We start from the raw sequence: 12,703 nt of genomic DNA on the forward strand, positions 1-12,703 counted from the left end.
CCCTACCTCTGCAGGAGTACAGCTTACATTAGGAAGTGTTCATGTTTTAGAAACAGGCACATACTTACGGTTTGTGTAGAAACCAAACTTATGGTTACCAAAAGGGAAAGGGAGGCTTCCCTGGTGGCGCAGTGGTTGAGAGTCCGCCTGACGATGCGGGGGACACGGGCTCATGCCCCGGTCCGGGAGGATCCCACATGCCGCAGAGCGGCTGGGCCCGTGAGCCATGGCCGCTGAGCCTGCGCGTCTGGAGCCTGTGCTCCGCGACGGGAGAGGCCACAACAGTGAGAGGCCCGCGTACAGCAAAAAAAAAAAAAAAAAAAAAAAAGAGGGAAAGGGGATGGGGGAGGGATAAATTAGGAGTTTGGGATTAGCAGATACAAACTACTATATATAAAATAAACAGCAGGGACCTACTGGATAGCACAGGGAACTATACTCAATATCCTGTAAGAAACCATTAAAAAGAATGTATAGATATGTTTAACTGAATCACTTTGCTGTACACCTGAAACTAACATTATAAATCAACTGTACTTCAGTTAAAAAAAGAAAGTATTAAAAAAAGACATGATCAGTACAATTGTTGAGTGAGAACCTTGTCGGTGTTTCTGGCATCTTCCCCAAAGCATCTGACAGAAACACATGTAGACGCTCCTGGTTGACTAATACTAGCTTTTCAGTCTCAAAGCCAAGCCTTAATTATCTGCTTCAAGGGGGAAGATGGATTATCGAGAGGGTTGGTACGTAATCCAGCGTTCCTCTTTTTTTAATTCTCCTTAAGGAAATCCCCACCTACCCTTCAATATGCAGTTCAACTGTCACTTTCTCTGTGAAACCCTCTCAGATCTCAAGGCAAAGAATTTTTTTTTTGCACATCTATTCTCAAATGCAACTCTGTCCTAGCACTTTTAATATTCCATTACAATCATTTGTGTTCAGGTTGCCCCCCATCAAAGGCAGAGATGGTGCATTGTTCATCTCTACGGCTCTACCAGCTTGGCACGAGTAGAAACTGACTTAACTTAATGAGTAAAACAGTACAAATTATTATTAGGGCCTAGGTAACAGATTTCATCCTCATCTGACCATTCTCTTCTCTTTACGCCTCAGTTACAAACTATGCCTCTGTCCCTCGTCACGTGCTTAAGCTTAGCAAGTGTCCAATAGGCAAGTCATCATTCATAAGAGACTGAGGACTTCTCACTTGAGAATCTGTCATCGCTGCTAAAAAGCATTACAACAGACAGACAACAAAAATAACCACAAAACCCAATAACAACAGCAACCACAAAAATGCCAAGTGAATGTCCTCTAATGACAGATCCACAGTCCCCTCCTTATAGAAGCAGAAGAGGTTGTATTATTTATTTAAACGGTCAAGTAGTATCTCCTCAGTCTGAGTGATCCTGGGTTTTTCGGGATCCCCGCCTATGCATAAATTATTCATTGACATTTGACTACCTTCTGCCTAACCCACACACCTGGACAGCCCTCTTCTCAAAGTCCCACGAGGCAGGAATTGAGGTCAGGAATTGAGGTCTCTAAAAGCATCTCCCCCTTCAGGCCCCTTGCTTATGTCCACATAGGTAGAGACCCTGAGAGCCATCTACAGGCTGCACTGCTGCAGGGCTATTCGTGGGGTTGGTGCTGACTCTCCAGCCAAGGGCTGGTCCTCTGAGGCCACCAGCGGCAAACCCAGTGTCCACGCAAGGCCACTCTCACCGTGGGGCGCCGCACCCAATGGAGAGTCTTCCCGTGTGCCGCAGGAAGCATCCCACCTTGGTCCCCGTGACCTTGACTGCCTGCTCCCCTCTCCCCACGGGGCTCATGAAAGAGTTCATGGAGGGGATTAGCACATGCAGAGAGAGGTACTTTTCCTCCCCAGGTCTCACCTCTGCCAATGGGACTCACATCCAACCCTCATTTTTTTTTTTTTTTTTTGCGGTACGCGGGCCTCTCAGTGTTGTGGCCTCTCCCGTTGCGGAGCACAGGCTCCAGACGCGCAGGCTCAGCGGCCATGGCTCACGGGCCCAGCTGCTCCGCGGCATGTGGGATCTTCCCGGACCAGGGCAAGAACCCGCGTCCCCTGCATTGGCAGGTGGACTCTCAACCACTGCACCATCAGGGAAACCCTAACCCTCATTTTGACAAGACTTCTAATGCCAAAGAAATAAAGATTTCTTTGGGCTGCTGCCATGTCTGAATCCCAGTGCTGTCTCTATAAAAACTCCCATGACAGACGGAAAGCTTACTGAGTGTTTACATTTGAATGTATGGATCTGATAGTCTTAATTATCATAACCCATACGGAAAGGCTTAGAGCTGGTCCAGCCTGGAGACAAGTGTCCCCATGCGAAGCACCCAGAAAAAAACCCACAAAACAGACTTGAGAAGATCACCGAGGACCGACCCTCACCCATGATACTTCATGAGGAGCAAAGAGAGCGTTTCTGTTGCATGTCACCCAACAAGACTTCCAGGGAATCCTCTTGAGACCTCTCCCCCTCCCCCAACGTTCTCTTCCAAGCAGAAGCAGTTTTCTTCCCCGAAGTTTCCAGTCACTTGGTGAGGGTGCTGAGGTTGGGGGGGGGGGAGCACCACCCAGCGCAGACTGGCTCTTTCAGCAGGCTCATGTACTTTGACATCAGCAAATGAGGGGAACCAAATTCCCCTTTCCAAAGAAATCTTGGTAAGACAATCCATCTCTTAAAACGATTCATTTGTTCTCATAAACTCCACCACTTAAGTGGAAAGCTGGTGAATTTTTTTTAATCCTAAATTTCAATAACACAAAGTATGGTGTGACTACTGTATATAAAATAGGTAATCCACAAGGACCTACTGTATAGCACAGGGAACTCTACCCAATACTTTGTAAAAACCTATATGGGAAAAGAATCTGAAAAAAGAACAGATATATGTATATGTATAACTAAATCACTTTGCTGTACACCTGAAACTAACACAACATTGTAAATCAACCATACTCCAATATAAAATTTTTAAAATGTTTACAAATAATAATTTTAAAAAGCTATGGAGTATGCCATCCCTAGCCAAGATATCCAAACAATGTTCACATATAACGAACATGAACTAATATAAGTTTACATACCAACGCTGGATGGCTGTCTTGGGAATAAAACACCGTGGAAGTTTCCACGGGGTATTGTGGGTGTCTCTCCCAGGTCCCAGGGTCCAATGTTTCTGTTAGAGGAGAAAGATGGGGTTTTCACAGAGTTCTCTCCTCATGGGCACAGACTGCCACCAGGTGTTTCTCATCATCAAAACCCTGCCCAGTGCAAGGATATGTGGATTGTTTCAAGTCCTAAGTGGTGTTCAGGTTTTCTTATCACTTCTATCACCTGAAAGCAAATCAGAGGCATCCTATATGATCCAAACCAGATGACTGGGGGGCAGGATACAGGTGGGGGGAGGCCCTGATGAGGGTTAGGAAACACATTTATGACCACTTACTAGGTCCCTACTTGCAGCAGACTGAGTCACATATATGGCGCTTCCCGCCCCCTCCCAGGTCTCCAATGCCAATTTTGGTCCTGGCGTTATTTGGTCTTGTGTTCTGAACACAGGCATTGCCATATCCATCTAAATTAGTTTTGCTAGTTTCTAGAATTCATATGGCTTTTGGAGAAGTTTAAGTTTTTAAAGTAACTCCCAGCTACAAATTCCTCCTACGGTGACGTGATGGAGCCACATGCGGGAGTCACACCCGTGTGACCCTACGACACCAGGGCAGCGCAGCAATTGTCCCGTAGGGAAGTCGGACATCTCTCCCCTTCCTACAGAACTGTGTCTCCCCAGAATTCGAGGCAAATACTCATTCCCAGCCTGCGAACTTGTGAGAAACTTTCTCAGGCTTTCCCTATCAGAGAGGGGGAGATCCATGCAAAGGTTGGGTTTCCATGGGATATATACAGACTCCCAGTGCTTTCTCCCCAAAACCGTAATTCTGAACTCAAGAGTAATTTCCTTCACTTCTGTTCATCACAGATGGTGCTTGTTACACCCTGAGCCCCTCACAGCACAGGTCCAGTACCTTGGCAGTTGTGGTGAAATCACTCTGATGACCCAGTTCTAGGCTGGGATTTCAACCAAGGTATGGTTGGGTACATTGGCCTCCATTCCCAGTTGGCAGTCCACCAGACAAACCAAACCATCGAACAGGCCCCTTTGCTCCTACCTTGAATAGCACAGCACCCAGAAAACGCCAAACCCAGCACCACAAAAGCGCTGCAAAACAATGCAGGTCTTTTCTGAAAGTTCACTGGGGAAGTGTAGAGAGCATGAAGGTGAGGTGGGCGTTTACATCCTACAACACATGGAGAGACGTATGAAAAACCTGTTTTGGACATCTCTCTTTCCCAAAGCATCACTTGTCACCAGGACTGTCCCCAAGTCCTGCTGCCTGCTGCCTCCAGACATTCCCAAGTCACATCACTGTCTTCTCACTGCCCTTCTACTTTGGCCAAGCTCTCTCAGCCCTCCACACCTTTCAAGTTGTTGTTGTTATTATTTGCTCCAGGAATCTGTCTTGATGACCTTCCTCTTACAGACCATTCAGCCTTCCTCATTTTCTCCAGATCTGTATCTCCACATCTAACACTATTCAGGGAAAACTGTTCACTCACCCTAGTTGGGGAATGGGGAAACCATGGGCTCTCCTTTGAAAGACTGGTTGGGGATGGGGGAGAAGCCACCAACAACCAGCATTTCTGTTCCTGTTACACTGAGTTAAGCATTGAAGACCCAGTGGAAGGTTTATAAAAAACACTCGCTGGGGCTTTCCTAGTGGTGCAGTGGTTAAGAATCCGCCTGCCAATGCAGGGGACGCGGGTTTGAGCCCTGGTCCGGGAAGATCCCACATGCCGCAGAGCAACTAAGCCCATGTGCCACAACTACTGAGCCTGTGTTCTAGAGCCCGCGAGCCACAACTCCTGAGCCCGTGCGCCACAACTACTGAAGCCCATGCCCCTAGAGCCCGTGCACTGCAACAAAGAGTGGCCCCCGCTCACCGCAACTAGAGAAAATCCTGTGCGCAGCAACAAAGACCCAACACAGCCAAAAAAAAAAAAAAAAAAGTAGATATGTCAATCTAACTTTAAAAAAACAAAACAAAACACTCACAAGCTTTTCGTTCCTGGGCTGCTGAGTTTCTCTGGCTCTGTTTAGCTGATGAGAAGTACCATCTTTCCCCCACTGATGAGAGAAACTTGCCGAAACACGGGCACACTTAGCAGCTCCCAGCTTGCTTCCCGCTGCACACAGTACCTGTCGATGCAGGACATAATTAAGTGTTTTGGTTGAGAGATGGATTGTGGAAACGCCTTCCTCTCTCTTTTCCACAGGGATGGAAACATCCGTGTTCCTTGAGAAGCGGAGTTGGTAAAGTCACATGGGGAGCTGAGAACAGAGGCGAGGGAAGAAACTGTAGGAGTGGAGAGTTGCATATTTCTGTCAGTGCAGCTGGGAGGCTGGAGGGATCCCTTTAATAAGGGCTCATTGGGTATTCGTTTGGGAAGTCTTCGTGGAAGAGCATTTTGATCAGTATTTCAAAGAAAGCAAGGTCGTGTTTTTAAAGAAAGAGGTAGAAAACAAGTTTCCAGGATACATGCACCCCACCCCCACCCCCAGGGATACTCTGTGTGAAAGCTCCCCACCTCACAGGATGACTGACATGCAGCAGATGCAAGGGGGCGGTCATAAAGGGAAATGATGCAGTACCTGAGGTTACACGTGGCTTCCTGAGCATTCAAACCTGCTCCTGGAGCTGACAGGGCCACACGAGGGAAAGAAGAGCAACCCGGTACAGGGACAAATGAAGAGGTGTTTGTGGAGGGACTTCTGATAACCGTTATTGGGTCCGATCCTGTGTCAGGGAGCTTCTAAATTAAACACGGGACCTGTTTGTTTCACCTCAGAGGGATATGGACACTTCCTTGCTCTTGTCTGTAACTACTGAATTCTTAATTTTCTAGGTTTTAAGACAAATATTTTTTAAAGGAATACTGTTTAAGAGGTACATAACAGAGATGGGGGTTTGTGCCCCGGTCCGGGAAGATCCCACGTGCCGCGGAGCAGCTGGGCCCGTGAGCCATGTTCGCTGAGCCTGCGCGTCCGGAGCCTGTGCCCCGCAACGGGAGAGGCCACAACAGTGAGAGGCCCGCGTACTAAAAAAAACAAAAAAACAGAGATGGAAATGAGTGAAAGATTGTTGGGAGGGGGTGGGGTTGGGTGGGAGCAGAGCATAGGGGGAGTTAGGTAAGAAAGACCATATGGTTGTCTCATGTAGAAACTCAAAACTATAAGCTACTTGTATGTTTCCTCCTGACTCCCTCTGGAATTTTAGTGTAAGCGCTGTGTGAATACAGCTACTACTTTATAAAGAGCAGAAGAAGAAAGTGTTTGTTTAGACCAATTTTGTTTGTCTTCGTTTCCTTTGCTGTGCTCTAACATCTAGAATATTTCAAGTATTGATAATTTTACACTTCGGTGCATATAATAATTTTAGAGGCAATTATAAAGGATCATAAGATTGCCTATGGGTAAGGGAGAAGAAAAGTAAAAGATGTATTGCTAGACGTTAAAATAGAAGCTGTGTGTGTGTGTGTGTGTGTGTGTGTGTGTGTGTGTGCAGTTTATAAATGCACACACATGTCAGCTGATGTGTGGCTAATTTTCAAGGAGAAATATTATTCTTGTGGTTAGAGTTGTCAGTTACTGGTTTTCCTTTTCTTTCCACTTTCTTATTCACTTATCGCTTAACAGGGGATAAAATTCTTTCCCCTTCACCTCATCCTTTATACCAAATAGAGGACAAAAATCTACATCTATACCTATACTATCTACATCTATACCTATACCACCTGTACCTTGCTGCTATACCTCACAAGAAAAGCTTTTTTTCAAAGATGAGAATGCTATCTTGTCTTCTCATATTTCTAAAGAGTTATCCAAAACCAGTGGTCTTGCCCTAACTCAGTCCTTTTAAACAAATTAAGCTATTCATCGTTCACTCTCAAGAGCATGCCAAGAGAAGAGCTAAGAAGACAAAATCTGGAGCTGAGCGCTTGCGGCCACAGATTAGATTTGGTGGGTCTGAACAGCAGGGTGGCGAAGAATGGAGACCCACCGGATGGAAAAGTGAAGGCTGTTTGTCCTTCAGAGCTCGCTGGAGCAAAGGAGTCAGACACCATCACCGGGAGACGCTGAAGGGCCGACAGAGGAGAGGGAAAGCTTCACAGTGGAACAAAGGAAGGTTCCAGGTGTGACTGGAGGCTCTTGGCCTGGAGAAGCTGGAGGCGGGGTAACTAGAGCATCCGATGTGATTGGTTAGGGGAGCATATCTGGCTTCTTCTGATTGGTTAGATTTCTCTGGTTGGAAACAGGGACAAAAATTAGGGAAGCTGTTCTTTTTGTTGTTGTTGTTTTGGGTTTTTTTTTTTTTTTTTTGCGGTACGCGGGCCTCTCACTGCTGTGGCCTCTCCCGTTGCGGAGCACAGGCTCCGGACGCGCAGGCTCAGCGGCCATGGCTCACGGGCCTAGCCGCTCCGTGGCATGTGGGATCATCCCGGATCGGGACGCGAACCCGCGTCCCCCCCATCGGCAGGCAGACTCTCAACCACTGCGCCACCAGAGAAGCCCCGAATTAATTTTTTAAAAAACTGCTAGATCATTTCCACCAGCCTCACAGAATGCTCTTTATTTCATGATTGCTTGATAAGGCTTTGGATCATAAAACAGAGGCAGTTTTAGAGTTAGAAACGTGATCAGTTGTAAATAAAGACATAGTAAATGTGTGATGACTTCCCAGATGCTTCTGAATTTTCCCCCAATTTGTAGTCTTCAACATGGTTTTGTATAAATACACGTGTATGCACACATGTGTAAGTGTGTAGTACTGAACAAAGCCCATGATGTAATTCTGACCCCCAAACTTCCCCATTGACAACCACTATTATGAAATGTATAACCAAAAAAATCCTAAGATGTATATTTTGAATATATATATATGTATCAGTGACATGTGTAAAGTCCCTCAATAAGTGGTAATTGAGTAAATTGCAGTGTAAAATGGAGCATCATAGAAAATAATTTCAATGTTCATGAAAATATACATTTTTATAGCTCCTCCTACTGGAGGAGCTACTGGAGGTCCCATAATGCTCATCACCAACTTGACACTTCGTTAGCTCTGTGATGCAAGGGACTAGGTCTCTACTGACAAGTACTTACCCAGAGCCTAGCCCTGAATCCGGCCTGTCCAGCATGACTCCCAGGTTTCTGGTTTGGGAGTCTAATTGGATGGTGATGACAAATAAGAATAGAAAGTGTGCTCTAGGGACAGAAAGAGTGAGGAAAAAGCCATGAATCTGAGACAGCTATGGGAATATAAAGAAGAATGGAGTATTCCACAGAGTTGAATGCCGTCAAGAGAGCAAATATGAAACGGCTACAGAGTGAAGGTCATCACTCTGGTGATCTTCATCAGAAGAGATTGTTGGTTACCATGGCAAGAACAATTTCAGAGGAGTGATGAAACGGAATCCAGCTCCACACTGTCCCCCGAGATTCAGGCACAACCTAAATGTTCTCCCAAGATGTACTTTCCTCCACAGTGCTTATCACCTTCTAGCCCACTATATGCCTTTTTTTCTATTTTGTTCATTGCCTGTCCCTCCACGGAGTCCAGCGGAACTGTGAATGGCTATGTGAGCTAGCTCTTCGTTGCCTGGAAACAAGCCAGCTGGGACCAGAGGCTACTCATTCCCCCAGCTGGAGGGACTACACGTAAACTCATCTCTTTAGGGGACCAGGGATCCCAAGGTCTTGAAGCGCAGAGCAGCAGGCGCTTTCCAGTCCTCACCTAAGTAGCTGGTAGGTAAGCTCAGGTGCTTATTCTCCTGTGCAAGGTTACTCTCCTTTCTACCTGATAAAAAGGAGATCAACGAGGGCTGGGGTGTCTCTTTTGGAACACAGTCCCATATCACATCAGCTGTGATCTGTCTAGACATACCTGTCTGTAGATGCTGTGAGGATGAGGGAGGGGGTGACTATGGCCCTTCTGCCTGTGAGTTCCACATGGCACCAAGTGATAGCTCAAGTCACAGTATGACAGAGGGGCTGCTGAAGGGGGAGCAGAAGCCACTGTGCCCCCAGAGCCTGGCAGAAGACTGACTAGACCACCTCAAGATGCTTTCATCACACACATCCCATTGGCGGCAAGGGGAGGTCACTGGGAAGGTCAGCTGTTGGCAGGGGAGATCTCATTAACTACGTTACGTCTGCAGGCTCTCCTGGCTAAACTTGGTGATGTGGTTTCCCGGGGCCACTAGAGCCTGGGAGTGAAGAGGTCCCTTGGGGACCAGGAGTCCATGGTTACCTTGTCTCATGAAGTGAAGTGGCCACTATGGAAGCCTCAGGGTAGGGGAGCTGCTGAGCAGGTTCTTGGACCACTAAAGCCCAAAGGCAACTGGATCCCTCAGAAATGTGACAGCAGCACATTCTCCATGGAAAAGGAATCTGGGCTGAATAGGAGACTGACTGATTAGGAGGGGCAGGCGTACCTAGCCTGTTCTTGAGTTGGGGAATTTTAGTTCATTAGGAACAAGGAGAGGAGACTGTCCGGCGGTCCTAACTACAGGGTGAAGGCCCCCTGTAGCGCCTGCAGCAGGGGGCGCCCCTGGTACTCCCTTGAAAGCTGTTGTAAGACAATTAGACCATCAGCTCCATGACAACAGCAGGGGCTGTGTCTTTGTGTCACCACCGCATCTCCGGTATCTAGAACACCTCCTGGCACGTGGTAACTGCCCGATAAATATTGGTTGGATGAAATGAATGAATGAGGTTCTGTGTTGAGGAACAAGCGAGGCATAGAGAGGTGAAGTTATAGAGACATTCAGCCCCTGCACCAGAAAAGGAACACAGTTCCTTCGGTTGACCACTCTATTGGTTTAGCAGTGGGGTTGTAAGGCTGTATAGTGGGTGTGTCACTCAACAGTGTCACTTTGTGGTTCCTTCTCAGAGTTCACCTTCTCCCTTTCGTGGCCTGACCTTACAGAATGGAGCTGAGTATATCCCTTACTCCATTGAAGTCCTCCACCTCCTGCTATATTACTTGTTCAGCTCTCATTCCCTCCCCAGCTAGACCCACTCAGGGATGAGCATGGAATGTCCTCACCATACACTTCTAGGTGTCTATGTGTATGTTTATCTGGGCTGACGCACAGTTGGCACACATGGGCTCAGAACCTCAGAAGAAGCTCATTCGGATTGGGTGGGGCCCATGCCACACCTATTTTTTTTTTAATAGATTTTAATGAGTTATTTTATTTTTTATTTATTTTTGGCTGTGTTGGATTTTCGTCGCTGCCACGGGCTTTCTCTAGTTGTGGCGAGCGGGGGCTACTCTTCGTTGTGGTGCGCTGGCTTCTCTTCATGGTGGCTTCTCTTGTTGCAGAGCACAGGCTCTAGGCGCGTGGGCTTCAGGAGTTGTGGCTCGAGGGCTCTAGAGCACAGGCTCAGTAGTCGTGGCGCACGGACTTAGTTGCTCCCCGGCATGTGGGATCTTCCCGGGCCAGGGCTTGAACCCGTGTCCCCTGCATTGGCAGGCGGATTCTTAACCACTGCGCCACCAGGGAAGCCCCCATCATAGCTTTTAAACCAATTTATTCTAGCAGTGCACTGTGTCTCCACGCAGGAGGAGGGCAGTTTGGGGATGTAGAAGGAGCCTCTGCTGACTGTGGTCATTCACTGGTTGGCTGTCCTTGGACAAGACGCATCAGCTCTCCCAGCCCCACTTCTTCATCTACAAATTAAGGGGTTGTACTGTTCAGATCTGCACACCTTGCTCTCTAGGGCCCCCTGGAGAGAGGGAGGTCTGCCTCAACCCAAGAAGCTACATTTTGGCCCCCCATGCCAGCTTAGATATGCTTGCTTAGTGTGTTTGGGGCTTAAATTTTAAAAAATAGGGGACTTCCCTGCTGGCACAATGGTTAGAAATCCTCCTGCCAATGCAGGGGTTGTGGGTTTGAGCCCTGGCCTGGGAAGATCCCACATGCCACGGAGCAACTAAGCCCCTGCGCTATAGAGCCCACGAGCCACAACTACTGAGTCCACGTGCCTAGAGCCTGTACTCCATAACAAAAGAAGCCACTGCAATAAGAAGCCTTGGCTCGCCGCAACTAGAGAAAGCCTGCGCGCAGCAAAGAAGACCCAACGTGACCAAAAATAAATAAATAAATTTATTTTTAGAAATTTAAAAATAAAAATTAAAAAAAATCACAAGCCATAACTGTGGACATTCCCAAAGCTCCCTCGCCCCAGTTCTAAATGTTACAGGAATCTAAGGGATACTGCAGAGAAAAGGGAAGGGTGGGTCTCAAAAGTCAGAGAAAAACTCAGAAAATCAAGCAAGTACTGACGCTGACCATCAGATTCTGCCCACGAAGCCTTATTTGCTCCTCTTTCCACGAGCTTTATTTTCCTCTTGTGGGTATAATAGGATGTGCTTCCTTTCCAAGTGGTGAAATATTCTGCCAAAAGAAAGTGCTCTGGGAATGCTAATGAAGTTTTATGAGAGCAGATTTGGGGGTAGAGGCTGGACAGAGAGGAGAGAATTTACAGGCAGCCCAGGGCAGAGCTTAGCTGGAGCCTGAGACATTTTTTCAAACAGCATTTCTGTGTCCAGGTTATTGAATGCTTTGCTACTTCAAACATGAAAGGCTCATCATCTATAGAAGTTTCCTCTCTTGTTTTCTCCACTCAGTGCATTTTCAGGAGCTAGAATTCTGTTCCTCAAAGCTGGATCCACATGCCAATTTCCCGGGAAGCTTCTAAACGATACTGATGCAAAGCCCTTGTTCCTAGGGGTTGTGATTTGATTGATGCGAGGTGAGGTCTAGGCATTAGGTTTTTTTTTTAAGCTTCCAGGTTCTTCTAATGTGCAGCTCCAGCTGAGGACCACCTAGGATGTGTGCAGATCTATCCTGGTGCTGAGCAGGAACTGCCAACCTGCTCAATGTGCCCCGTGGGTGCCATCCACTCACACTTCCCTCCTGAGATGGAGGAGAATGGCCTCCGCTCAGCACCAAGGCCAGCTGCAACGGTGTGCAGTGGCTTCCATCCCTCCCTCCTTTACAGCATCATACTTTCTCCCCTGGCCGTTCCATCTACATGCGAGCGTGCTGATACCAGTCCCCACCAGCACGAGGTTGATTCCACGTCCCACAATGGACCAGTTGATCCCACATCCAAGTTCAACTGCTGCCCAAGTTCCCTGCAGGCTCTTAGATTCAAGTTTAAGAGTTCTCCCAACTTGAGATTATATATCTTTACCTCCCAGTCCTTCTTTTCATTTTTCTTATGGTATCTGTCATACCCAAAAAAGAACAAATGCAATGTATGTGTAATTTATGAAACCTCGTAAGACGAATACTTGTGATCCTACCGTCAAATTAAAGATTATGATATGACAACACCATGTTTGCTTACCATTCACTCGTTTTTATTTTTTAAATTATTTTGAAAGAAGTTGAGTAGGGACAAAAGATGGTCTATAATATCGTGACAGGTAAAGAGAAATAAAGAATAACAAGAAAGTGAGCATTCGTGAACCTGCTCTCCTCTGAGCTCCAATATGAGTATCCAACAGCCTCTTTGACATCTCACTTTGATATCTAAT

The sequence above is a fragment of the Phocoena sinus genome, chromosome 16 (assembly GCF_008692025.1).
Source record: "Phocoena sinus isolate mPhoSin1 chromosome 16, mPhoSin1.pri, whole genome shotgun sequence".
In the NCBI taxonomy this organism is placed as follows: domain Eukaryota; kingdom Metazoa; phylum Chordata; class Mammalia; order Artiodactyla; family Phocoenidae; genus Phocoena; species Phocoena sinus.